Source organism: Giraffa tippelskirchi, chromosome 3 (assembly GCF_054371585.1).
Source record: "Giraffa tippelskirchi isolate mGirTip1 chromosome 3, T2T-mGirTip1v1.2.pri, whole genome shotgun sequence".
NCBI classification, from domain to species: domain Eukaryota; kingdom Metazoa; phylum Chordata; class Mammalia; order Artiodactyla; family Giraffidae; genus Giraffa; species Giraffa tippelskirchi.
The window spans coordinates 116,935,650-116,960,732 of NC_137277.1; the positions used below are offsets into that span (position 1 = coordinate 116,935,650).

Consider the following 25,083-nt stretch of genomic DNA (forward strand, 5'->3'; position numbering starts at 1 on the left):
TCATAACAGGTGGCCAAAGCATTGGGGCTTCAGCCTCAGTCCTCCCAATGGATATTCAGGGTTTATTTCCTTTAGGATTCACTTCAAGTCCTATTTTAATTATATCTCAGTGATTTAATTTTGTTTCCTCCTCAGAGCCCCATTGTATTTTTCAGAGGTGATGGAATTTTGTCTTTCCTAATAAATAAACATGTCTGATTTCTCCATAATTTGGGACCAAATTTTATTCATATATGCATCATTCATGACACACAACAAGATGCTTTGCACTGAGTACATTCATTAAGTAGCAGTAAAATGTATGAATAAATAAAACAATGACCATATACACATCAAACTTGTGCCACAGCAATCAAAATAAATTTTCAATCAAAGCAGGCAAATATTTATGCAGAATGATCACAACCATAAATATATTATCCAATTTAAATATATATTGAAATAAATGTGAAAGGAAAATACTTTCAAATATAAGGGTTTGAATTGAAAAGGGAAGAAAATGAATAACATAAGTGTGTAAACATAATCATTTCTGACACATGCTCTATATACATATGTCTGTAGAGAAGCAGAAAAGAAGTGCTGTATTGAATAATGTTTGTTGTCAAGGGAACTAAACAGCTTGATGGAAGAAGAAGAAGAAGAAGAAGAAAAAAATATCCCAAAGCACACACAAGTGATAGAGTTCTAGAACAAAGAAAACAAAAACTTTAGCTCTTAAAGGTAGTCTCTCACAGCTGGGCCTACCAGCATTATTCTCTTTAATGATAGTAATTGATGGTCTAAATAAATAAAGCATTCTAGTATTTAATTTACAAATTGTAACTCATGCAATTCTCACAGCAGTCCCCTGAGAGAGATACCATTAACACCGCTTACTCCAGAGCTGCCAGCTGAGGTTCAGTAGCCTAAATTAATCACTCACTGTTACCTGGTTAGTAAACAGTGTAGCAAGCTTTCTAATCCATGATTCTTCATCCTTAAAGCTTGTGTTTCTTCCAGAGATTTGTCTTGTAGCTATAGTTACACTAGGATAAATGTGCACTGAGATGTATGTAAAAATATACTTTGCAGTAGTACTTGTAATTAGAAAAGTCTGGGGGAAGAAACTTTCATGTATATTGTAAAGGACTAGCAAAATGAATCATGAAATGTTCATATAAAATGAAATATTATGCAGCTATTAACAATGAAGTAAATCTATATGTTGATTTGAACTACTCTCTAGAATACATTTTTAGTTGAAAATAGTTACATTCAAAACATTGTACAGAATGTTCCAATTTTTTTTCACAAATATGCATTTATTTTCCCAGGTGGCACTAGTGGTAAGAACCTACCTGCCAAATGTAGCAGACATAAGGGACACAGGTTCAATCCCTCAGTGGGGAAGATCCCCTGGAGGAGGGCATGGCAACTCACTCCATTGTTCTTGCCTGGAGAATCTCAAGGACAGAGGAGCCTGGTGGGCCCTAGTCCATAGGGTCACAAAGAGTCAGGCACAACTGAAGCTACTTAGCATGCAGACACACATACATGCATTTATTTTAAAAATTTAGATATATTTTTTAAATCATGTGCTTTTTATGCTTCCCAGTTTATCTCAGTAAGTATTGTTCAGAGAGCATCTACTCTCTAAGTTTACACATTAGTGCTTATAGACACAGCAACCATGCAAAAGAGATATTGAAACCGCAGTGTTGCCTCTGAAAATAATGTGGGTGGTTCGAGGTCAAAGCTGGATCTCTAACATAATTCTGTCTACCTCCAGAGTTTTATTTCTTCTCACTATGCCAGTGATTCTCAAACCCAAGGTGATTCTGTCTACCAGGAAACACTTGTCAGTGTCGGAAAATATTGAGGTCACAGCTGCTGATAAGAAAGGGTTTCTACTAACATTCTGTGCTGCTCTTAGTCACTCAGTTGTGTCCAACTCTTTGTGACCCCATGGACTACAACCCACCAGGCTCCTCTGTCCACGGGGATGCTCCAGGCAGGAATACTGAAGTGAGTTACCATGCCCTGCTCCAGGGGATATTCTCAACCCAGGGATTGAACCCAGGTCTCCTGCACTGCAGGTGGATTCTTTACCATTTGAGCTGCCAGGAAAGTGGGGTGAAAAACAGGAATACTAGTAAACAACCTACAAGACTCAGTAGAATCCTCCATAACAAGAGACTGTTTGGCCCAAAAATGTCGATAGAGCTGAACATCAGAAACTTGCTCATACCAAAAAGACTCCTGATCCTCAGAGAACAAGCACCCGTACAAAACCTGATATTGTGACTGTAAGCCTATTATCACAGTTTTTGATTAAAATAGAAAGCCTTTAAAATATATAAATAAAAACAAACACTTGGTGTTTGTAAGACCTGCTGGTATGAAATTGTCTTGGAGAGAAAGATAGGGATAGATGGCAGAGAAAGGAGGGGATATATAGTTCTTTCACGTTTTCTTTCTTTCTTTTCAATGTAATTTAATGAAAAAGAATCAAGATTTGCTTCTCTTGTGTTTCTATTTATACTTATATATTATATCATAATACAGAGTGCATACTTATCTGTCCCAATTTTGATTCATTTACCAATTCAACCATTTATCAAGTGACTATTTTGAGCTGGGCACAATGTAGGCACTAGGTAAACAGCAGGGCATGAAGCATGTAACAATTCCATTACTAAAGGGTCAGTATTCCTAGTGTGGGAAAATAGTGTACACTTGACACTGCAACAACATGAATTTGATCTGCATGGATCCACTTATACAGAGATTTTTTTTTTTTCTGTAGTAAATTCTACAGCATTTGCTGTAATAGATCTGCATTTGGTTTAAATCCTGGATGCAGATAAAGAGGGAGAACATAGTCAGAAACCTGACTATAAGTTATACTTAGATTTTCAACTTCCAAGAGGGTGCAGTCCTCCTAACTCCTGAGTTTTCCAAGGGTCAGCTATAAAAGCAAATACTCAAGTAAAATAAAGTTTGTCAAGTGGTAAAAGATACTAATGGAGAAAATTCAACCCAGGCATAAGAACAGGGAATGCAGAGTTGAGTTGGGAGAAAGGAACCAGAAAAATTACAATTTTATGTATAGAGGTCTTGGCAGGTTTTCAGTGGGAAATGGCAGCTGAGCAAGAATCTGCAGGAAGTAAAGGAGTGAGTCATTCAGGTACTTGGGGAAAGAACGTTTGAGGGAGACAGAGAAAAAAGGAAATTCAATTTACTATGGATCATATTTTCAAATACTTTTTGCTTTTAGATGAGTTTTTGTTTTGCTTGTTTTAATGCTCCAGGTATTCACCTCACTTTCCTCCTCAATGGAGCTTTTGCTATGTTTAAAAAATTCCTGAAGTGTGTGTATAATTTTAATGCTGCCATTAAACTAATCGAGTAAAATAGGATATATAGTTAATTTATACATATGAGCTAAAAGTAGTCATCTACATTAACTTTACTTCTCTAAAGGGAAGCTTTTAGTTTACGTGTGTTGAAATTCTTAATGATGATGAAATTAGTTCTGCCCCATGTGTTTTGCTTTATTTCCAATTTATTTTATACAAAGTTGCTATTAATGATTATGCATTTTAATAGGAAAGAAGAGAAACTTCTAGTAAATATGATTATTTCAAGCTGTTATGGTTAATGTTTATAGAAATAACCATAAATCAGTCACATGAAGAAATTAATTATAGTTATTTAGAACAAACTTAACTTTGTAGAACTTATAGTGTGTTGCTTTAATTTCAAATGTTCTAAAATTAAAAGCTTGAGGGGGAACACATGTGCACCCATGGTGTATTCATGTCAATGTATGGCAAAAAAAATACAATATTGTAAAGTTAAAAAATATATAAATAAACTAATTTTAAAAAAAGCTTGAATATTTATATGTTTATGAAATTGTATCATGCCAGTTAAAATTATCTCAAATAAGAAAAATTATTAACATATTCTTTAAAAAAAGCTTGAGTTTTTTGAGAGATTAAAAACTAGACACCAGTGTATGCCTTTATAAAATATTACTCAGTAGAAAATATTCATAACATTTGTGAAACATGCAATGCAATACTTGAGAATGGTTATTTTAATGAAGGATTGTTAAAACAGATCAGAAAAAATAACTCCTTCTATCACAAGGATTGAAAAAAATGTTAATTCTCTTAGGTGTACAAATGATCATCAGTGCAATTATAATAGATATTTATATAATTAGTATTGTCATGTCTGTACCTGAATTATGTAAACATGTTCTACTTCAGAAAATACAGATGATGAAAAGCTGGCCAAATAGCATATTATTTAAAAAGATTCAAATGATATTTATTTCAAAATCATATTTACAGCCCCTTTTTCAGCAAAAGATGCAATGATTTAATTGTTATATTTATATTGCTTTTCTCTCTGTAATTCAATATATACAACCAGTCCTTTGTAAATGTACTATAATTATGCTATGTATTTTAAGTGATTCTGCTTTCAAATCATACTATTTCAAAAGGGATAATTAACTTTTTAGTGTACAGTGATCAGTGTCGCTTAGTTCAAAGAACTTCAAATACACCACCTAAATTTTCTAAGTCATCAGTCTTCTAATTGCCTTAATACTATTCATTAAAGTAACAGTAAGATATGAAATATATCCAGGCAATTTGCCCAGTACTAAGAATAGCACATAGTTGTCTTCTCTAAGTACTCGAACTACCATTAATGAAAACTAATAGCCCATCAAAATTTTCATTAAAAGTACTGTGAGAAATCTCCAAAGGACTATATGTGATTTTATTCCAGCAATTTTTGTCACCTTAAATTGCTGTGTTCCAATATGTTACTCTTCTTAATGCTAATTACCTTGCAGAATGGATAAATACTACAATTCCAAAGTACATCAAGTACTGTTTTTTTAACTAAATTATAATTAGTGATCAGAGAATGGTTTCATTAACATAAATGGAATAATTAAATCATTTCAGCTTTACTGTACTTAAAAGCATTAAATAGTGACTTTTTCTCTTTTTGTAAACTACTAAAGGTTAATTTTTTGGGAGTCATTTTCAGTAAAATTATATTGTTCATGTTCATGGCATTAAAATAAGAATAAATTTGAAAATGCATAATTCTTTGGAGTAGAAATATAACTATTTTATGTTGCCCCATGTCTCCCTTCATTTAAAAATAAGAAATGATAAATGTTTAGAGTAGGAAAAAATTTAGTATGCTTTAGATTTATGATAGAATTTTGAGTTAATATAATTATAGCAACATTTTAGTTAGAGATAGAAAATGAATCAAGAGAATTAGAGAAAAGTCTGTCCATATTCTGTAGGTATTATCTGATGTTGGAACATAGAAAATAACTTGGAATCATGTCATGATCTGGTGAGCATTATTCATTTAAACTGAGGCTAAACAATCAGCCCTGAGTCCTTTTACTACAGTAATCCTGCTTATCCTTGGAGAATACATTCCAAGACCCCCAGTGGATGCCTGAAACTGAGGATAGTACCAAATCCTACATATAATATGGTAATATGGAATAGTACTAAAAATTTCCCTATGATAAAGTTTAATTTATAAATTAGGCATAGAAGGAGATTAACCATAGTAACTAATCATAAAGTAGAACAATTATAAAAATATGTTGTAAAGTTATATGAATGTGATCTCTCTCTGTCTCTTAAAACTGAACATGAAGTCTGACTGCTCACTGATCAAAAGCCAATAAAGAAGCAAGGTTGATGGAAAGGAAAATGTGCTTTATTTTGGATGCTAGTAATGGCAAGGAGTGGGGTGGGTGGATTCTGTCCAAAGGCCAAGTCACCTCCACTGAAAATCAGTGGACAAGAGCTTTTATTGGTGGAGGGAGCGGGTTACTTGCAGAAACAGCACATTCAGCTCTGACAGCCATCTTGAAATTGGTCATGCAGTGGTCTGACCTGTGTTATCTTAAGTACAGTTAATCTTTAGTTTTAGGGTCAGTCCCCCCCCCCCCCGCCCAGTTCCTTGAGGTCAATTCTCTGCATTGTGTCATGGCTACAGGCTGGTCATCATGTAGTTAACTTCTTCCACTTGGTGAGGGCTTCAGTATCTATAAGACAGCTCATAGGATATGGCTCAGAATTTTATCTATAACCCTTAAAAGGAACTAAAGGTTCTCAACTTTGCTTGGTGACTAAACTATCATTGTTTTGTCCTGTTTGACAGATTTCATTTGCTTCAGTATTTTCTTCTCTGATTATGCTTTAGCTAAAGTTATTCTACAGGGTGAGGGCATGAGGGGGGCAAGGACCATAGCGTCCTGTTCCATTTCACTGTGAGATGATAAAGTGACTATGTGATGAGATGAGGTGAGGTGAATGGATAGGCGGTGCTGCTGCTAAGTCACTTCAGTCATGTCCGATGCTGTGTGACCCCATAGACGGTAGCCCACCAGGCTCCGCCGTCCCTGGGATTCTCCAGGCAAGAATACTGGAATGGGTTGCCATTTCCTTCTCCAGTGCATGAAAGGGAAAAGTGAAAGTGAAGTCGTTCAGTCATGTCCGACTCTTAGAGACCCCATGGACTGTAGCCTACCAGGCTCCTCCATTCATGGGATTTTCCAGGCAAGAGTATTGGAGTGGGGTGCCATTGCCTTCTCCTGGATAGGTGGTATGAGATAGCATTAAGCTACTATTGACCTTCTGACTATCCAGCAGGAGGATCATCTGCTTAGGACAATCCTGAATCACTGAGCCATGACAAGATGGATGTCATGAAAAAGATGTTGACAGTTAGGCTCTCCAGCCAAGATGGAGCAGTACTGTGCAGGATTTCATCATGCTACTCAGTCCAGTGTGCAATTTAAAACTTAAGAACTCTTTATTTCTTGATTTTTTCATATAATATTTTCAGATCTTGGTTGACCTTAGGTAACTAAAACCATGGATATTGAAACCTCAGTTAAGGGAAAGCAAGTGAAAGTGTTAGTTTCTCAGTCATGTCCAATTCTGCGACCCAGTGAACTATAGCCCACCAGGCTCCTCTGTCCATGGTATTCTCCAGGCAAAAGTACTAGTGTGGGTTGCCATTTCCTTCTCCAGGGGATCTTCTGGACCCTGCAGTAGAATCTGAGTCTCCTGCATTGCAGGCAGATTCTTTACCATCTATGCCACCAGGGAGCCCTCAGATAAGGGAGGATTACTGTATTTGACAGTTTGGTTCAATCCAAATTAGACTTTGATGGAAGGCATCTGATCATAGAGGATTTATACCTAGGATATATACCTAGATGTAGGTAAATTAAAAAAAAATAATTTGTACTTGAATATCAACATACAAATTTCTGTTTTTTCCTTTTTCATAATCAATTATCAGTAAAAGTTGAAATAAATGTCTATATCAATGTAATTCTGATTAGTGGTGTTCCATATTGAAATTATAATCATTCAAGGAATATCTTTAAAAAAAGCAACCATAAAGCATGTACACCTTTAAAAAAATCTCATGCTTTTAGGTTTTTAAATTGTAAGTATAATTGTTGTATATATGTATACTGATTTATCACAGATGAAAAGTAATCAAAAGGCAGGTGATGAGATTATGTGTGGGAGGGAGAAAGATTCTGTTACCTTGGAATAGAGATTAATAGCTTTGCAAGAGATTTCTTGGCTCACTGGAATAGTGAGACATGAATATTATTTGTGCCATATTAAGGACTGCTAAGATTTCACTTTGGAAGAACATTTTTGGTTTTCAAAAAAATGAATCTCACCTCATCATCTGTAATATTATCTTAATAGAGGCAAGATTATGGATACTTATTAAGTTGAAATACTTATATTTCCATTTGGTGAACAATAGAATACATAAAAGTTGCATAGTTACAGAACATAGCCATAACATTTGCTCTCAGGAAAATTTCAAAATTATTTAACCATATGCTATCACTTGAAAATTTATCTAGATATCCCCCCCTTGAAACATGTTTTTCTTTTTTGAAATAGTCAATATACCTCCAATTTATTTCTATGTAAGTTAAATGTAAGCTTTCATGTTTTTTTTTTCTATTATGATATTTTGCCACCTATCTTTTTCACAGGGAATTTTAGTTGTGAGAAACCTAGTCAGAGCTGGAAAATACTTGGTGTAGAATGACAAAAATCACATCTCCAGTTCATCTTACCATTCTTTCTTCTTAAAAAGTCTTGTATCTATAAGCTCACCATTTTACTTTAAATCCCTAATTTAATGAGAACTGTGTTGTGCTGTGCTCAGTTGCTAAGCAATGTCTGACTCTTTTGCAACCCCTGGACTGCAGCCCACCAGGTTTCTCTGTTCATGGGATTTTCTAAGCAAGAATATTGGAGTGGGTTGCCATTTCCTCTTCCAGGGGATTTTCCCAACCCAGGGACGGAACCGTGTCTCCTGCATCTCCTGCATTGGCTGGCAGGTTCTTTACCATTGAGCCACTGAGGAAGCCCCACTGAGAACTATAGGCATTAGCAAATTCACAGTTGCATTCTTTATTCAGAAACATTATATTGTGACTTAGTTCTAGTATACCAAGTCCTTATCTTTTGGATTTCCAGGTATGAAAATGAGAGCACAATGAAGTGATTTCATAGGGATGCTCATCCTGAGATTCTTTATAAAAAGCACATGCTTTTTTGTTTTATGATTCACAATTAAAACATATGATTTAATGTTACAAAATTTAATGAGTTACAAAGTAAAGGATTATAAAATGATGCTCATTTTACAAACCACAATTTTATTTTTATTTTCTGATTCAAGAGTATCGCTCCAACTGGCAGCTATCCCATCCAATTCAATTGAAAGTCTTGAGTTGCAATGACATAATATTTTGGTAACATTATTTAAGTGGGCAATGCTTCCCTCTGAAATGTGCTATAATGTAGAGGTTTTATGTGCTTTTATTTTCAAATGAATAGATATATCATATTAAATTATTTGGGAAAGACAGGATCACGGCAAATGGGAGCACCAAAGATCATTTATTTGTGACAGTATTTATTTTTTAACCTTTTCCCAGTAATATATTTATATTTACACCCACATATATATATTTCTAGTCAGTAAATTTTACAATATTAATTATTTGGCAGTGTCAAGAGTTGGGTAGTAACTACAACAACAACATTCATATTTTAATAATAAAGACAGAGCAATAAATTATCCGAGATAGAACAACCATTTGAAGCAATTTTTGAAATATTGGAACCTTTTAATATACAGTGTGTTCAAACCAGAATGAAATACTAGTTCACTGAATCTCATATGATATTAAAAGAAGAAAACATTGCTCAAGAAGCACACTGTAAAAATGATTTAAATTAATTGAAGTCAAAATGTAATATTAATGCTTATCAGTAAATAATTTAAAAATGAGCAGAATAGGATCATTTAAAGATACCAGTAATATTTTTTAGCAAACTTTATTTTAAAACTTTATTTAGAAAAGTTAAAATCTCTATGATCTTTTTTACAAATTATATGTACCCTTTTTTCAGTTTTAATTTGTCATAAACATTGATATCTAGGTCAATAAATATGTCTAGGTCAATAAAATATTATTTTTTAGTAGTTTTTGTATTTGGCTGCACCAGGTCTTAGTTGAGTCATGTGGGTTTGAGTCCCATGACCAGGGATTGAGCTTGGTCTTCCGAATTGGGAGCAGGAGTTTTAGCCACTGAACCACTGGGGAAGTCCCTATAATATCATTTTAATGTTTATACACTTTATAAATTATTTATATACTATATATTTACATATTTAAAATGATATTTTTTTTCCACAAAACTGAAAACCAAGACATGAACATAATAATAAGGTTATATTTAGGACAATGTCTACTGAGATTAATACTTCCTGGGCACTATTCTACATAGAATCTGGTTACCAGGAACAGAGATTTCCATTCTGTCTCAAGTAAGGAAGAAATGCCTATTATAAAAATACATGTATTCCAAAATGAAACAAAAATTTTAACAAAATTCTGGATTGATAGAATGCCTGTCATACAGACTTGCCTGGAAGGTCAATCTGGTACAAAACAGTTCTAGGGAAGTTAATGGATAGTTGGTTCTAAGTGACTCATGGTCCACTATGTCCCTTTCAACTCCATTTCCAAATGAGTAGAAGTTATAAGGGGGATAAAAGTCTATATGCGAAAGTGTTAGTTGCTCACTCATGTCCAACTCTTTGCAACTAAATCCATGCGCTGTAGCCCGCCAGGCTCCACTGTCCACGAAATTCTCCAGGCAAAAATACTGGTATGCGTAGCCATTCTTTTTGCCAGGGGATCTTCCCAACCCAGAGATCAAACCCCGTTCACCTGCATTGAAGACAAATTCTTTACTGGCTGAGCCACCCAGGAAGCCCCATTATAGTGTAGCAAGTTCTCTTCTAACCCTTAGTGGTCTATCAACTGGGTAAAGCTTAGATTTTTAGACACAGTTGACTGCAACTCAGAGCAACAGCTGGCTGCAGCTTCTCTACTTCTTTGTTAACAACTGTGACTAAGACAAGCTCCTCTTTTATCCATACACATTAACTAGTTTTAAGTTCTGAAGAAAGTCTTCTTTCTCATGAACCTGCTTCATCAGTTTTGTTTTTTCTTCATTTAATTTTTGTTTGGGAAGAGTGTCATTCAGAAAATCAATTTGAAGATCATTGCATGACCCTGTATCAAGTGATTCAAACTCACATGCACTGATATTCCTGAAGGCATTTTTTAAACACATACTTTCTTCATATTCACTCTCTGTGTGTTTTTTTTTTTTTTTTAATTTCAAACTTCTTTACATTGAAGTTGCTGGATTTTCTGAAAAGTCCTGATAGTTTTTTTCCTTCTCTAATATAAGACCTTTAACTACACTGTAAAGGAATTAAATGAAGATCTTGCTTTCCTTGACTGTTTTCTCTACACTTGCACTCATAGGTTGTTTTCTTGAACTAGTTTGGTGGGGTGACGATAGATTGGCACTGGTCTGTGGAGTGCTAAGTAAAATCACAGCTGAGTCTCCTAGATGTTCCACCTTAAAAATGAAATTGTGGTTTTACTTCAAGGAAAGGGAACTCTACACAACTCTACCACTGTTCCCCAGATTCCAGTTCTCAGCTGTCCACTTCCTTCGAGCCATCTCCACCTTCCCTGGCCATCCTCAGAGAGTGTAGAAAGTGCAAGCAGCTGCAACTATATACTTACTTTGAGTTTTTACAAATCCTTTTCTTTAAATTTAATTAATTAATTTGTTTTAATTGGAGCCTTATTACTTTACAATACTGTGGTGGTTTTTGATATGAATCAGCCACAGGTGTACATGTGTCCCCCATCCTGAACCCCCTCCTACCTCGCTCCCCATCCCATCCCTCTGGGTTGTCCCAGTGTACCGGCTTTGAGTGCCCTACTTCATGGATCAACTTGGACTGGTGATATATTTCACATATGGTAATATACATGTTTCAGTCTTTTTCTTTCAAATCATCCCACCCTCGCCTTTTATTTATTTATTTTTAACTGGAGTATAATTGCTTTACAGCATTGTGTTAGTTTCTGCTGTATAACAACATGAATCAGCTACATGTCTATTTATATCCCCTCCCTCTTGAGTTCACTCCCACTCCCAAATCCCACCCCTCTAGATTATCACAGAGAAGTGAGCTAAGCTCCCTGTGCTATACAGCAGCTTCCCACTAGCTATCTATATGTCAGTGCTACTGTTTCTTCTGTGGAGAACAGACTTGTGTTTCCTCTGATTTTACATTTATCTTCCTATTGTTTGCAATCTCTTAAAGGAACCTAGAACTACCTGCTGAGGACAATCTTAATTACTGACCTTTAGATATTCCCTCTTGTAGTCATGCCTCACTCTTAGTGGAGAGCTGGCACTCAACCTGAGAATGTCCCCATGGACCATGACTGCCATGGGAGGAGCAGCAAAAAAGGGCACACTTGCTGCTTCCAGGTTCACTGATGAAACTGAACATCAGAAGTTTGAGACACCATCGCTACTCAAAAAAAAAGTAAAAAACTGTTTTCCTGTGTCCCATTTATTCAGGGATATCAAAACAAAAGAAAAAAGAAAATTCTATATAACTGTTCAGGCTCCAGGAGATAATAATTCTAAGTGGCCAGTTTTTAAATTCTTTGCCACTTTCTCTAATTCACACACAGCCCTCTTACCCAAAGCATGTTCTAAGCATTAGCATGAAAGAATTGGGGATATTTCTTATATCAGCCCCGGTTATTTCTAGAACTAGAATTTTATTAGAATAGTGAGAATTTATTAATTGTTATATATCTAGATTATATCTTTTCAATATAGAGACACAGGGGTGAAAAAGGGTAGCTTCAGTCCCTATCTTCATGAACCTGCATTTAGCTGACATAGACAGTAAATGCACAAACATTTTTGAAAATGTCAGATAGGGAAAAGTGGTGTGAAGTAAGAGTTTCCATGAAGTCCTTGCCAGGGAGGTGCTATTTGAGCTTACACTTGAATCGCAAGCAAAATCTAGCCTTGTGAAGATGTCTAAGGCAGAGTTTTCTGGGCAGAGAAAATAGCAAGTAAAAACTCCTTAAGATCAGAAAGGGCTTGTCAGGTTCTGGCTGACCTGACTGGAGTAACGAGCTTCATTCCACAGGAGAGGAGAGTCAAGGGTGACAAGATTCTCAGGGACTTACCTGCTAAAGACTGAAAACTTCAGTAGCCAGCTGAAGAGTTAAACAGGAGTTTAAATCCTGGTTTGTGTTTTATTAATAAGATGATTACTCAAAGCTGTGTGAAGACTGGGCTATGGGAGAGGAAAAGAACGGATGCTGGTGAACCTTATGGGGCTGGTACAGGAGTTCAGGTGAGACTCTGTGACAGCTTGGACTAGCGTGGTAGCAGTGGAAGTGGAAGCAGTGGAGATCTTGGAAATAAGTAATTTGGAAGTAGGTAATTGGAGTGTATTTTAGAGGCAATGTACAGATCTGCTTGAATAGAGAGTGAGTTTTCTCTCAGTGGTTCCTATTGTGCATCTCAGCATGAACTCAAAATCTCAGACTCTTTAAATTACTTTCCCAAGACTGTGTTCTGTTCCTAATAAATGAGCAGATATATGTCAGTGTATTAGTCAGTGAGGTTGCCATACCAAATGTTAGACCAGATGGCTTAAACAATAGAAATTTATCTACTCACCTTTCCAGAGGCTGGAAGTCCGAGATCAATGTGTCAGCAGGTTTGGTTTCTCCCCAGGCTTCCTTGGCTTACAGACATCCACCCTCTCACCACATCCCCCCCTCGTCTTCCCTCTGTGCCCACATCTCTGGTATCTTCTTATAATGATAGCAGTCATATATGGACTGAGGTACCACCGTTATGACCTCGTGTAACCTTAGTTACCTCTCTGAAGACCCAATTCCAGGTACAGTCACATTGGGGGTTAGGACTTCAATGTCTGGATTTGGGGGAGGACACAACTCAGTCCAACATAGAGAAGGTCATTATCTAACTTAACCCTCTGTAGACCTTGCTTAAGCTAAGCACCTTAATAAAGGGGAAATGATTCTCTTAAACATTTCTCCTAAACAATATGTATATAAAAGTCAAACAAAGAATTACATTGTTGTCTTTGAACACTGTTAATCTCCCTTGTTTACAGCAGTTACAAATACAAATTGAAGTTCTAATATTCTACTTGTGTTAGTCAATCCATCACACCTGACTCTTTGCAACCCCATGGACTATGGCCCACTAGATTCCTCTCTCCATGGGATTCTCCAGGCAAAAATACTGGAGTGAGTAGCCATTCCCTTCTCCAGGGGAAACTTCCCCATCCAGGGATCAAACCCTGGCTCCTACATTTCAAGAAAATTCTTTATCACCTGAGCCACCAGGGAAACCCAATATTCTACTTATCCTAACTTAATAGGCCATTTTATATGTGACTTGAACTTGGTAATCACTTTGGAGTGATTGCCATGGGCAATGAGCATTATTCTTTTCCACTCTCAGGTATTATGCGATTAATCTCAACCCACCTTCATGTGTATGAATCTAACTAGTGGGATAGGGAAGGAAAATAATTTTCTTTGCACCATCCTAGACTCTTGGCTGATATCCCTTGTAGTAAAAGACAGATTGTACTGTGTATGCTTAATTGCTCAGTGGTGTCCAACTCTTTGCAACCCTTTTGGGCTGTAGCCCACCAAGCTTCTCTACCCCTGGGATTATTCAGGAAGAATATTGGTGTGGGTCAGCATTTCCTCCTCCAGGGGATCTGCCCAACCCAGATATCAAACACCTATGTCTCCTGCATTGCAGGTAGATTCTTTACCCACTGAGCTATTGGTGAAACCCAAAGACAGATTAACAAGAGGAAAAAAAAAAATAACTTATGTATGGTTGGACCCCACAAAAATATGAGATTCAAAAGATAACTATACTATTGAGGTTTATATATCATTTATTATTTTAAATACTATTTATTTCCTGATCTACAGAAAGAGACAGGGTCTGCAGCTTCAAAGAAGGGAAGGCAGTTCATGGAAAGATGAAATTGGGAAATGTTTAGTAAACAAAGGTTGTCCCACCTTGTAGATGAATCTCTCAGATGAAAAGATTATCCCTGGTGATGTCTGTCGTCCTGGTACAGGCCCACTTTCTAATGTATATTTCCCTTACAAAAGAGAAATTTCTATTCTGTTTTCAGAGTTTATCTTATGTCTGATTTTTCTTAAAATAATTAGCTCCAAATAATCCTTATGCCAAAGAGATACATTTTCAGGTGGCACATTCTGCTAGCCATAAGAGAAGTAGTGTAAAATCATGAACTGTTTAGGGTGAGTTCTTCAGTCGTGTCTACCTCTTTGCAACCCCATGGACTGTGGCCTGCCAAGCACCTGTGTCCATGGGATTTCCCATGCAAGAATACGGGAGTGGGTTGTCACTTCCTACTCCAGGAGATCTTCCCAACCAGGTAATGAACTCTGGTCTCCAGCATTGCAGGCAGATTCTTTACTGTCTGAGCCATCAGGGAAGCCCAGAAATGCAGTAATTCATCATTAATTATGAAAAAAAAAATTCCATACACTTTTCTATTGACAATGGATAGAATTTTTTTTTATGAATTGCTTGTATATTAGAATTAGTATACTCAAATATATTTTAGATTTTGTTGACTCATTCTTTTATTCAATGTAGCTACCAATTATTGTCTTTACCATTCAAATCACCTGGCTAATTATTTCATATATTATATGAGTGTAGTGGAATTTTTTCCTTTTACAGATGAGAAGACTAATAATAAAGATTCAAGTATGTTGTTTAAAATCACTCAGAATATGTCATAGCCAGGCATCAAAGCATGTTTGTATGACCCCAAACCATAATTCCTCACCCACTGTATACAGTGACTCTCAACAAGCCTTAAAAACCATCCATGTAAACCATCCACCCTAAAGGAAATCAGTCCTGGGTGTTCATTGGAAGGACTGATGTTGAAGCTGAAACTCCAATACTTTGGCCACCTCATGCGAAGAGTTGCCTCATTGGAAAAGACCCTGATGCTGGGAAGGATTGGGGGCAGGAGGAGAAGTGGACTACAGAGGATGAGATGGCTGGATGGCATCACCAACTCTATCGACATGAGTTTGGGTAGACTCTGGGAGTTGGTGATGGGCAGGGAGGCCTGGCGTGCTGCGATTCATGGGGTGGCAAAGTGTCGGACACGACTGAGCGACGAAACTGAACTGAAGCCATCCATGTAATTGGCATTGGGGGATTCCCGGGTGGTGCAGTGGTAAAGAATCTGCCTGCCAGCGTAGGAGATGTGAGAGACACAGTTCAATCTCTGGGTCAAGAAGATCTGGAGAAGTAAATGGGAACCACTTTAGTATTCTTGCCTGGAAAATCCCATGGACAGAGGAACCTGGCATGCTACACTCTTTGGGACTGCAGAGTCAGACAGATTTTGCAACTGAACACTCACACATAAAAGAGCTTTGGGATATTTGAGAATCATTGTTTTGAAAAACTATATCAACTCTGTTTTATCCTATTTACTGGCATAATGGAAATCAGGAGAATACAGATAAAACATTGTTCAGATCCAATTTAACACAACTGTGACAGAAGATGGATATTTAATTCAAATGCATTTCATTAGGATGTTAAATTGTCTGCATGAGGTCAGTGCAGACAATCTCTTTCTTCTCCCGCTCCTCTTTCTCCTTTTCTGATTTTCTTTTTATTTGCTTTACAATATTGTGCTAATTTCTGCTATATAGCAAAGTGATTCAGTTTTATATATACATTTAAAACTGAATATACATATAACTGAAATATATATTAAAATATAATTTTCCATTTGGTTTATCATAGGATATTGAATATAGTTCTCAGTGCTATATAGGAGGACCTTGTTGTTCCTCTTCCCTTTTTTTGATGAGAATAATATTTTTCACTAAATAAACACTAAATAATACATTTTCACTGAATAAACATTTTTGTTTTCTAAACACTGCAGCAAGCAGTTATTTGGGCCCTCTTTGTTTTTGTCAGAAAATTCTTCTCTCTCACTGTCATTCTCTCCTTCATCATCACACAAATACTAGTTCACTGGCAACAGAGTCAAGCCATCAGCTTGGAAATTAAATTACCTGCCATTCTCAGATTTTTCTCCCTACAATCCTAGACTGCCCCTAGGCTTTCAGTGAGGCAAACCTCAATGTAACAATGAATTGAAGGAATTTTAAGACCATATCTGTCAGTTCAAGGTCACAAAGGCTTCAGAACAAAATTCTGGGTTCTGTTCTGTGTTACTCTTCCTCTCACCTGCATTGCCATTCTCTAGATTCTCTGTTTGAGAAAAATAAATTAAAAAAAGTCTTGGGAAAAAGCACAGCAAGGAAACTTCCAGTACCATCATTGTCCTAAGAAAATAGATTTTTGCCCAGAGCTTCAGACAAACTGCAGAAAGCTGCTCCTGCACCAAAGAGCAGCTAACAGACTGCATACGCACATAGCCAGCTTTGTGTGTCCAGGTGAAGGGGCGTTCCTTATTTGCGGTAGTTACAATGTAAAAATGGAATGGTTCCTATATAATTATAAATAATAGACTCATTCTGATATGTAGATATTTCTCTAATCCACTACAATTTTAGTTCTTTTTCTTTACAAGTAAGCTGTCTTTGGCCCATTTTCACCCATTCTCCCCTCATAACGTGGTTAATCTATCCTTGGGAAATTAAAAGTTGACTGCAGTTCAATATTCCTAGAACATGGTACACAGTGGGCAGTAACAGATCTAGTGATGGAAAGTTAAGTAGGCATCAAATCACGAATGGCCTTTGTGCCATGCTAAGCGGTTTGGCAGGGGAATGCAAGCCACTGTAGAATTTTAAGTGGTGGAGTGACATGCTTAGATTTGGATTTTGGAAAGATCACTCCAGTGTTTCCTCAGCAAAGGTCATCAGGAGAATGAGAAGTAATGGAGTCCTGAGCTCAAGAGTTTTAGTGGGAATGGAGAGGAAATAAAACATTGGGATAAGCACCTAAGAGACACGGCCCTGGGAGGGTAAAAAAGATGGCCCTCGAGTTTTTACCACAGAGGACCAAGTTGGGGACCATTCACTGTGAGAAGCTGTCTTAGTTCAGAATGCTGTAACAAAAATACCACAGGCTGGGATGCTTTAAGCGGCAAACATTTATTTCTCAATATTCTGGAGGTTGAGAAGTCCAAGGTCAAGCTGGTAGCAGATTTGGTGTCTGATGAGAATGTGCTTCCTGCTTCACAGGCAGCCAGCTGGTCTTACTGTCTCACAGCAGAAGGGAGAGAGAGCTCTCAGGGGTGTGTCTTTTATAAGGGTACTAATTCCACTCATGAGGGCTCCAGCCTTACAGTCTAATCACCTCCCTGGGCACCACACCCTGGGAGTAAGATTTCAATATATGAATTTAGCAGGGGGCACAAACATTAATTCATAAAGAATTCTTTTGGGAAATAAGTGTACATGGGAAAAATAAAATGGATTTTATTTTGGTCGTGTAAAGTTTGCAGTGACTTCTTTATATTCAGGTAGAAATTCCTTCTATGTAGTAGCATATATGGGATGAAGAGTAAAAGGATAATTAGGCATATGAAAGAGATTTTGGAGCTCTGATGGTGAAATTTAGTTATTGAAATCACAAGTGAGAAATCTCCCTTACTCGTCTTCCAATTCCCAGGCAGTAGATGCAATTTCAACTCTTTGGGTTATTTATTTTGATGTTTGTTGCTGTATTTGTGGATTTTTTTTTAAGTTATAGATTTTGCTTATTGAAAGGCATTTTATTGCATCCACTCACTTATGAATGATTGAGACAGTTATATGTGCCTAGCAAAGGCCTTGGGACTTAGTGCTCATTCACTCAGTTGTGTCTCAGTAAAATTATTTCCTTTATTTCTCTCTCTTTTGAGTGAAGAATTTGGCGATTGTATGGTAGAACCAATTTACATTTATGATATTTATGTTAATTCTTTCATAAGTGTCTTCTATATCCCTATTAGTAAATGTATTTGTTTGCTAGGGCTGCCCTAACAAAGTCCCATAGACTGGATTTCTTGACAGAAATTCATTGTCTCACTGTTCTGGAATCTTGAAGTCTGAAATCCAGAAGTCAACACGGTTGATTTCTTCAGAGGCCTCTCTCCATGGCTTGTAGATGGCTATCGTTTCCTCCTTGAGTCTTCCATCTGTGTGTTTCTGTGGCCTAATTTTCTTTTTATAAGAACATGTGTCACATCGGATTAGAACCCACCCTATTATGTGAAACTGTTCATTGCTCAATCCTGTCTGACTCTTTGTGACCCCCATGGACTGTAGCACACCAGGCTCTTCTCTTCTGTCCATGGAATTCCCCAAGCAAGAATACTGGAGTGGGTAGCCATTTCCTTTTCCAGGGGACCTTCCCAACCCAGGAATCACACCCAGGTCTCTGTCACTACAGGCAGACTTTACCATCTCAGCCACCAGGGAAACCTAATTACTTCTTTAATGATTTTATGTTCAAATACAGCCCCAGTCTGAGGTACTGAGAGTTCGAATTTTAACATAGGAATTTTGTGGTGCAGAGTTCAGCCCATAATAGTGAAATAGAGATATTCATAATTGCTTCCAACATAAGCAAGTAGTTTTTGAATTCTGCTAATTTCTGAAGATTCTAGTACATTTATATGAATAACAGTGTAAGGGGGAAAAAAGTGATAGAAATATGATTCCAAATAATTACAGACTCAAAACCAAAGTTCTTTATATTAGAGGAGTTGTCAAAAAAAGAAAAATATTTAAAAAGAGAACATTTTATGAGGAGGAAGCAGAGGAGATGGCTTTATTTAAATGTTTTCTAAGTAGTAAATTATTATGGGAGATATTTTTAGGGATATTATTTCCCCAGTCATTTCACAGATATTTAGGGAATTTCTACATCATACTCAGTTCAAAAGAATACAAAGCACTGTGAAGAATACAAAGAAATACAAGACAGGATCCTTATTCTCAGGGTTTTCATCTCTGGATAAAGAGTCAAAATTAGTACAAGTGAAAAGAAGAGAAAAAGCAGCAATTTCATACAAAACCATATAATGCTGTCTGTAGAGGTTTTGGAATCAATGAGAAAGAAGAATCAATGGGGGATGTGCTAGTCTGAAGTATTGCACTGAGTGTAGGGTTAGACTTGTACAACGAAGGGTAAGTAGAGTGGAGGGATGTGCAGGCAAAAATAGGGAAACCAGAAAATGAAACTGTGCCTATTTTCTTTATAGGACTAATGACAGTCTTCAGTTATTTCTTATATTTTTTATTGTGGTAAGAACACTTACCATAAGATCTATCCTCTTAACAAATTTTTAAGTGCACAATAAAGTATTGTTAGCTGTAGGCACAATATTGTATAGCAGATCTCTAGAATCTATTCATCTTCTATAACTGAAACTTGTTATACCTGCTGGACAGCAACTCCCTCATCCCCCACCCCCACACCCCACTCCTGGCAACCACTCATCTACGCTGTTACTATGAGTTTGACTATTTTAGATACCTCATATGAGTGGAATCATACAATATTTATCCTTCTGTGACTGGCTAATCTTATTTACAGTAATGTCCTCAAGTTTCATCCATCTTGTTGCATGTGGTGAAACCCTCTCTATTTTTAAAAAGACTTATTTTGTTAGAGCAGTTTTAGGTTCACAGCAAAATTGACAAGAAAATACAGAGATTTCCTATATTCTCCTTATCCCTACCCACATGTAGCCTTGCCTGTTATCAACATCCCCCATGAGATTATTATCCTTTTTAAAGGCTGAATAATATCCCATTGTATACACCAGATTTTATTGATCCATTCATCTTTTGGTGGACTTTTAGATTGTTTCCATACATTTACGTTTGTTATTATGAATAATGCTGTGTGAATATTGGAGTGTTAATATCTCTTCAAGATTTTGACTTCAGTTATTTTGTGTATATACCCAGAAATGGGATTGTTAGAACATTTTTGTTGTTGTTCAGTCCCTAAGTCATTTCCAACTCTTTGCGACCCCATGGACTGCAGCACTTCAGGCTTCCCTGTCCTCCACTATCTCCAGGAGTTTGCTCAAACTCATGGGTCCATTGAGTCAGTGATGCTATCTAACCATCTCATCCTCTACCACTCCCTTCTCCTTTTGCCTTCAATCTTTCCCAGCATCAGGGTCTTTTCCAATGAGTCAGCTCTTCTCATCGGGTGGTGAAGGTCATATGGTAGTCTATTTTCAATTTTTTGACTAATCTCCATACCATTTTAAATAGTGTCTGTACCATTTTACATTCCTAGCAACAGTGTACGAGTTTCAGTTTCTCCACAACCTTGCATCCTTGCCAGTATTGTTATGTTTTTTGCTTGTGTGTTTTTTTGTTTTGTTTTATTTGTACTTTTTTGAGAGCCAGATGTGAGGTGATATTTCACTGTGGTTTTGATTTGCATTTTCATGATGATTAATGATGTTGAGCATTTTTTCATATACCTGTTGGCTGTTCGCAAGTCTTCTTTAGAGAAATGTTTCATTTATTTACCCATTTTCAATCAGGTTATTTATTTGCTGTTGATTTATAGGAATTTTAGGTATACCTTTTCTGTGTGTTCATTTCTTGTCTATCTCCCTCACTAGAACATAGGATCTATATATAGAGAGATTTTATTCTTTCAATAATACTACACTGTCTCAATTACTATAGCTTTATAATAAGTCTCAAAGTTGGTTATTGTCAAACTCTGTTCACTTTCTTTTTTGTGTCTGAAAAATTTCTGCCAAATATCTAAGTCTAAATAGCTGTGGATTGTCAGACATTCTTTCAATGACAAAATGATATCTTATGAAAAGAGTAGCTCATTCTTCCTGCAGTTTAAGCTATCTCATAAGTACATTTGTTCTGCACAATTGTAGTTCACTATGCACCCACGATACAGATAATCATGATGGTGCGATCACTCACACTCACTTAGACCCAGACATCCTGGAATGTGAAGTCAAGTGGGCCTTAGGAACCATCACTACGAACAAAGCTAGTGGAGGTGATGGAATTCCACATGAGCTATTTCAAATCCTGAAAGATGATGCTGTGAAAGTGCTGCACTCAATGTGTCAACAAATTTGGAAAACTCAGCAGTGGCCACGGGACTGAAACAGGTCAGTTTTCATTCCAATCCCAAATAAAGGCAATGCCAAAGAATGCTCAAACTACCGGACAATTGCACTCATCTCACATGCTAGTAAAGTAATGCTCAAAATTCTCCAAGCCAGGCTTCAGCAATATGTGAACCATGAACTTCCAGATGTTCAAGCTGTATTTAGAAAAGGCAGAGGAACCAGAGATCAAATTGCCATCATCCGCTGGATCATCAAAAAAAAAATAGAGTTCCAGAAAAACATCTATTTCTGCTTTATTGACTATGCCAAAGCCTTTGACTGTGTGGATCACAATAAACTGTGGAAAATTCTGAAAGTGATGAGAATACCAGACCACCCGACCTGCCTCTTGAGAACATGTATGCAGGTCAGGAAGCAACAGTTACAACTGGACATGGAACAACAGACTGGTTCCAAATAGGAAAAGGAGTACATTAAGGCTGTATATTGTCACCCTGCTTATTTAACTTATATGCAGAGTACATCATGAGAAACGCTGGGCTGGAGGAAGCACAAGCTGGAATCAGGGTTGCCGGGAGAAATGTCAATAACCTCAGATATGCAGATGACACCACCCTCATGGCAGAAAGTGAAGAGGAACTAAAGAGCCTCTTGATGAAAGTGAAAGAGGAAAGTGAAAAAGTTGGCTTAAATCTCAACATTCAAAAAACTAAGATCATGGCATGGGGAAACAGTGGAAACAGTGTCAGACTTTATTTTTTGGGGCTCCAAAATCACTGCAGATGGTGATTGTAGCCATGAAATTAAAAGACACTTACTCCTTGAAAGGAAAGTTATGACCTACCTAGATAGCATATTTAAAAGCGGAGACATTACTCTGCCAACAAAGGTCTGTCTAGTCAAGGCTATGGTTTTTCCAGTAGTCATGTATGGATGTGAGAGTTGGATGGTGAAGAAAGCTGAAAGCCAAAGAATTGATGCTTTGAACTGTGGTGTTGGAGAAGACTCTTGAGAGTCCCTTAGACTGCAAGGAGATCCATCCAGTCCATCCTAGGGGAGATCTTTCCTGGGTGTTCATTGGAAGGACTGATGTTGAAGCTGAAACTCCAATACTTTGGCCACCTCATGCGAAGAATTGACTCATTGGAAAATACCCTAATGCTGGGAAGGATTATGAGCCAAAGGAGAAGGGGACGACAGAGGATGAGATGGCTGGATGGCATCACCGACTCGATTGACATGGGTTTGGGTAGACTCTGGGAGTTGGTGATGGATAGGGAGGCCTGGCGTGCTGCGATTCATGGTGTCGCAAAGAGTCGGACATGCCTGAGAGACTGAACTGATCTGAACTGAAGCACCTAAATTGCTTTCTGCATGCACAGGCTCCAAATTTTGTTACTCAGAATAATAAAAAGGCCTGGACTGAACAAAACTGATGCTTGTTACTTTTCAATTAATGACATTTTTAAGTAAAACTAGCTTTTTTTCTTTTTCCCTGTAACTTCATGGAAGTAGTGAATCTAATTCTTCCAAGTACAGTCTGATGATACTGGCTATTGGATTTTTTTATTTATTTGGAGGGAGACTGGACTGCATGTCATATGGGGTCTTAGTTTCCCCACTGGGGATTAAACCCATCCCTTCTGCCCTGAAAGCAGAGTCCTACCAACTGGACTTCCAGGAAATTCTCTATTGGACTTTTCAGACTGATATTTTACTTTTTCCCTTTTCTATTATATTTTCTATTATATTTTCTGTTTGTCTTTTTCATTTGTTTGTTCATTCATTAAATAACATTCTTGCCCTATGGAGCATGCATCCTCATCCATGACTCTGTAAGAGAGAAGAACTAACGACTCTTTGCCCAGGATTTCTTGTGTGGAGCTACGATGATCGGTGGCTGCTTAGGATATAACCTCAGCTGTAAACTCTTCCCAGAGACAGGCAGAGGTTTGCCTCCCAGAGTCCTTCAGAAGGGTGGAGGACCTCCAGAAGGGTGTCAGTATTTGCTGTGAAGGAGATACGTTAGGAGTAAGGGCAGTGATTCCTGACTTTTTAAAACTTGTCTGTAGGTGTTTTGAAGGGCACAGCTGCATACTTATGAAAACATTCTGCTTTGTGTCATCCTCTTCTGCCCCCCAGGAGCCAGGACTTTAGAGTAGCTACTTTCTGAAACATTGCTGATTACCTTGGCAGTGGGTTAATAAAACCTAAGTGGATGGGCTACTCAACTTCACCATCATAATCTAAAATCCATATTATATGTCAAGAGAAAGAAGACATCTCTATCCTTCTATGGAAGGAGACACTGTAGAAATGAGATTAACAGCCATGGACTCTAAAATCGGTGCTTGGTTCATAACCTGGGGCTGGTATTCATTCCATGATACTGGGAAAAACCTCTTAAACTCTATTTGCCTCAATGTTCTTAATTGTAAGATGATTTAAAAAGGTCCGTCTAGTCAAAGCTATGGTTTTTCCAGTAGTCACATATGGATGTGAGAGTTGAACTATAAAAAAAGCTGAGCACTGAAGAACTGCTGCTTTTGAACTGCAGTGTTGGAGAAGACTCTTGAGAGTTCATTGGACTGCAAGGAGAACCAACCAGTCCATCCTAAAGGAAATCAGTCCTGAATATTCATTGGAAGGACTAATGCTGAAGCTGAAACTCCAATACTTTGGCCACCTGATGCGAGAGACTGCCCCATTGGAAAAGACCCTGATGCTGGGAAAGATTGAAGGCAGGAGGAGAAGGGGGCAACAGAGGATGAGATGGCTGGATGGCATCACCGACTCGATAGACATGAATTTGAGCAAGCTCTGGGAGTTGCTGAAAGACAGGGAAGCATGGAATGTTGCAGTCCATGGGGTCCCAAAGAGTCAGACACGACTGACGGCTGAACTGAACTGAACTTAATAATAGTAGTACTTACCTTATGGAATTGTGAAGATTAAATGAATTTATCTATAGTGTTTAGAATTGTGCATTGCATAAAATCAGATTTACAAAGGGATAGTTATCATTAATGTCTCTGTTATTACTCTTCTGGTAATACCTGAAATGAAGCTTTGGTTCAGTCTAAAATATCCTGACATTTGATTGAGAATAATTGTACCTTGAAGGTAAAGACTGCATTGTTATTGTTTTTTTCCCTATGTTCAATTACCTGACTTAGACTTCTCAGTTCGAATTGATAGTAGTCTCAATTGTCTTGTTGAAGATTCTTGTTGAAATATCTAGATTGTTCAATACCTCCAAAATTATGAACTTGATTTAAAATTATTTCATTACCTTAAATGTTTTAATGCACTAACAGTAGACTCTTAGAAAGAATACAAGTTTTGGAGACAGAATGACCATATATATGAATTTGCCTAAGGTAGTTATTCTCTTTGAATCTCAGAAAATAATAGAAGCATCCCTATAGTTTT

General features: G+C 37.2%; 1 protein-coding gene across 1 annotated transcript in view; it reads left to right on the forward strand.

Moving 5' to 3' along the window:
- Positions 1-25,083, forward strand: part of LRP1B (LDL receptor related protein 1B) — a 2,070,111-nt gene that overhangs the window by 1,414,598 nt on the left and 630,430 nt on the right. The gene's annotated exons all lie outside the window — the stretch shown is intronic.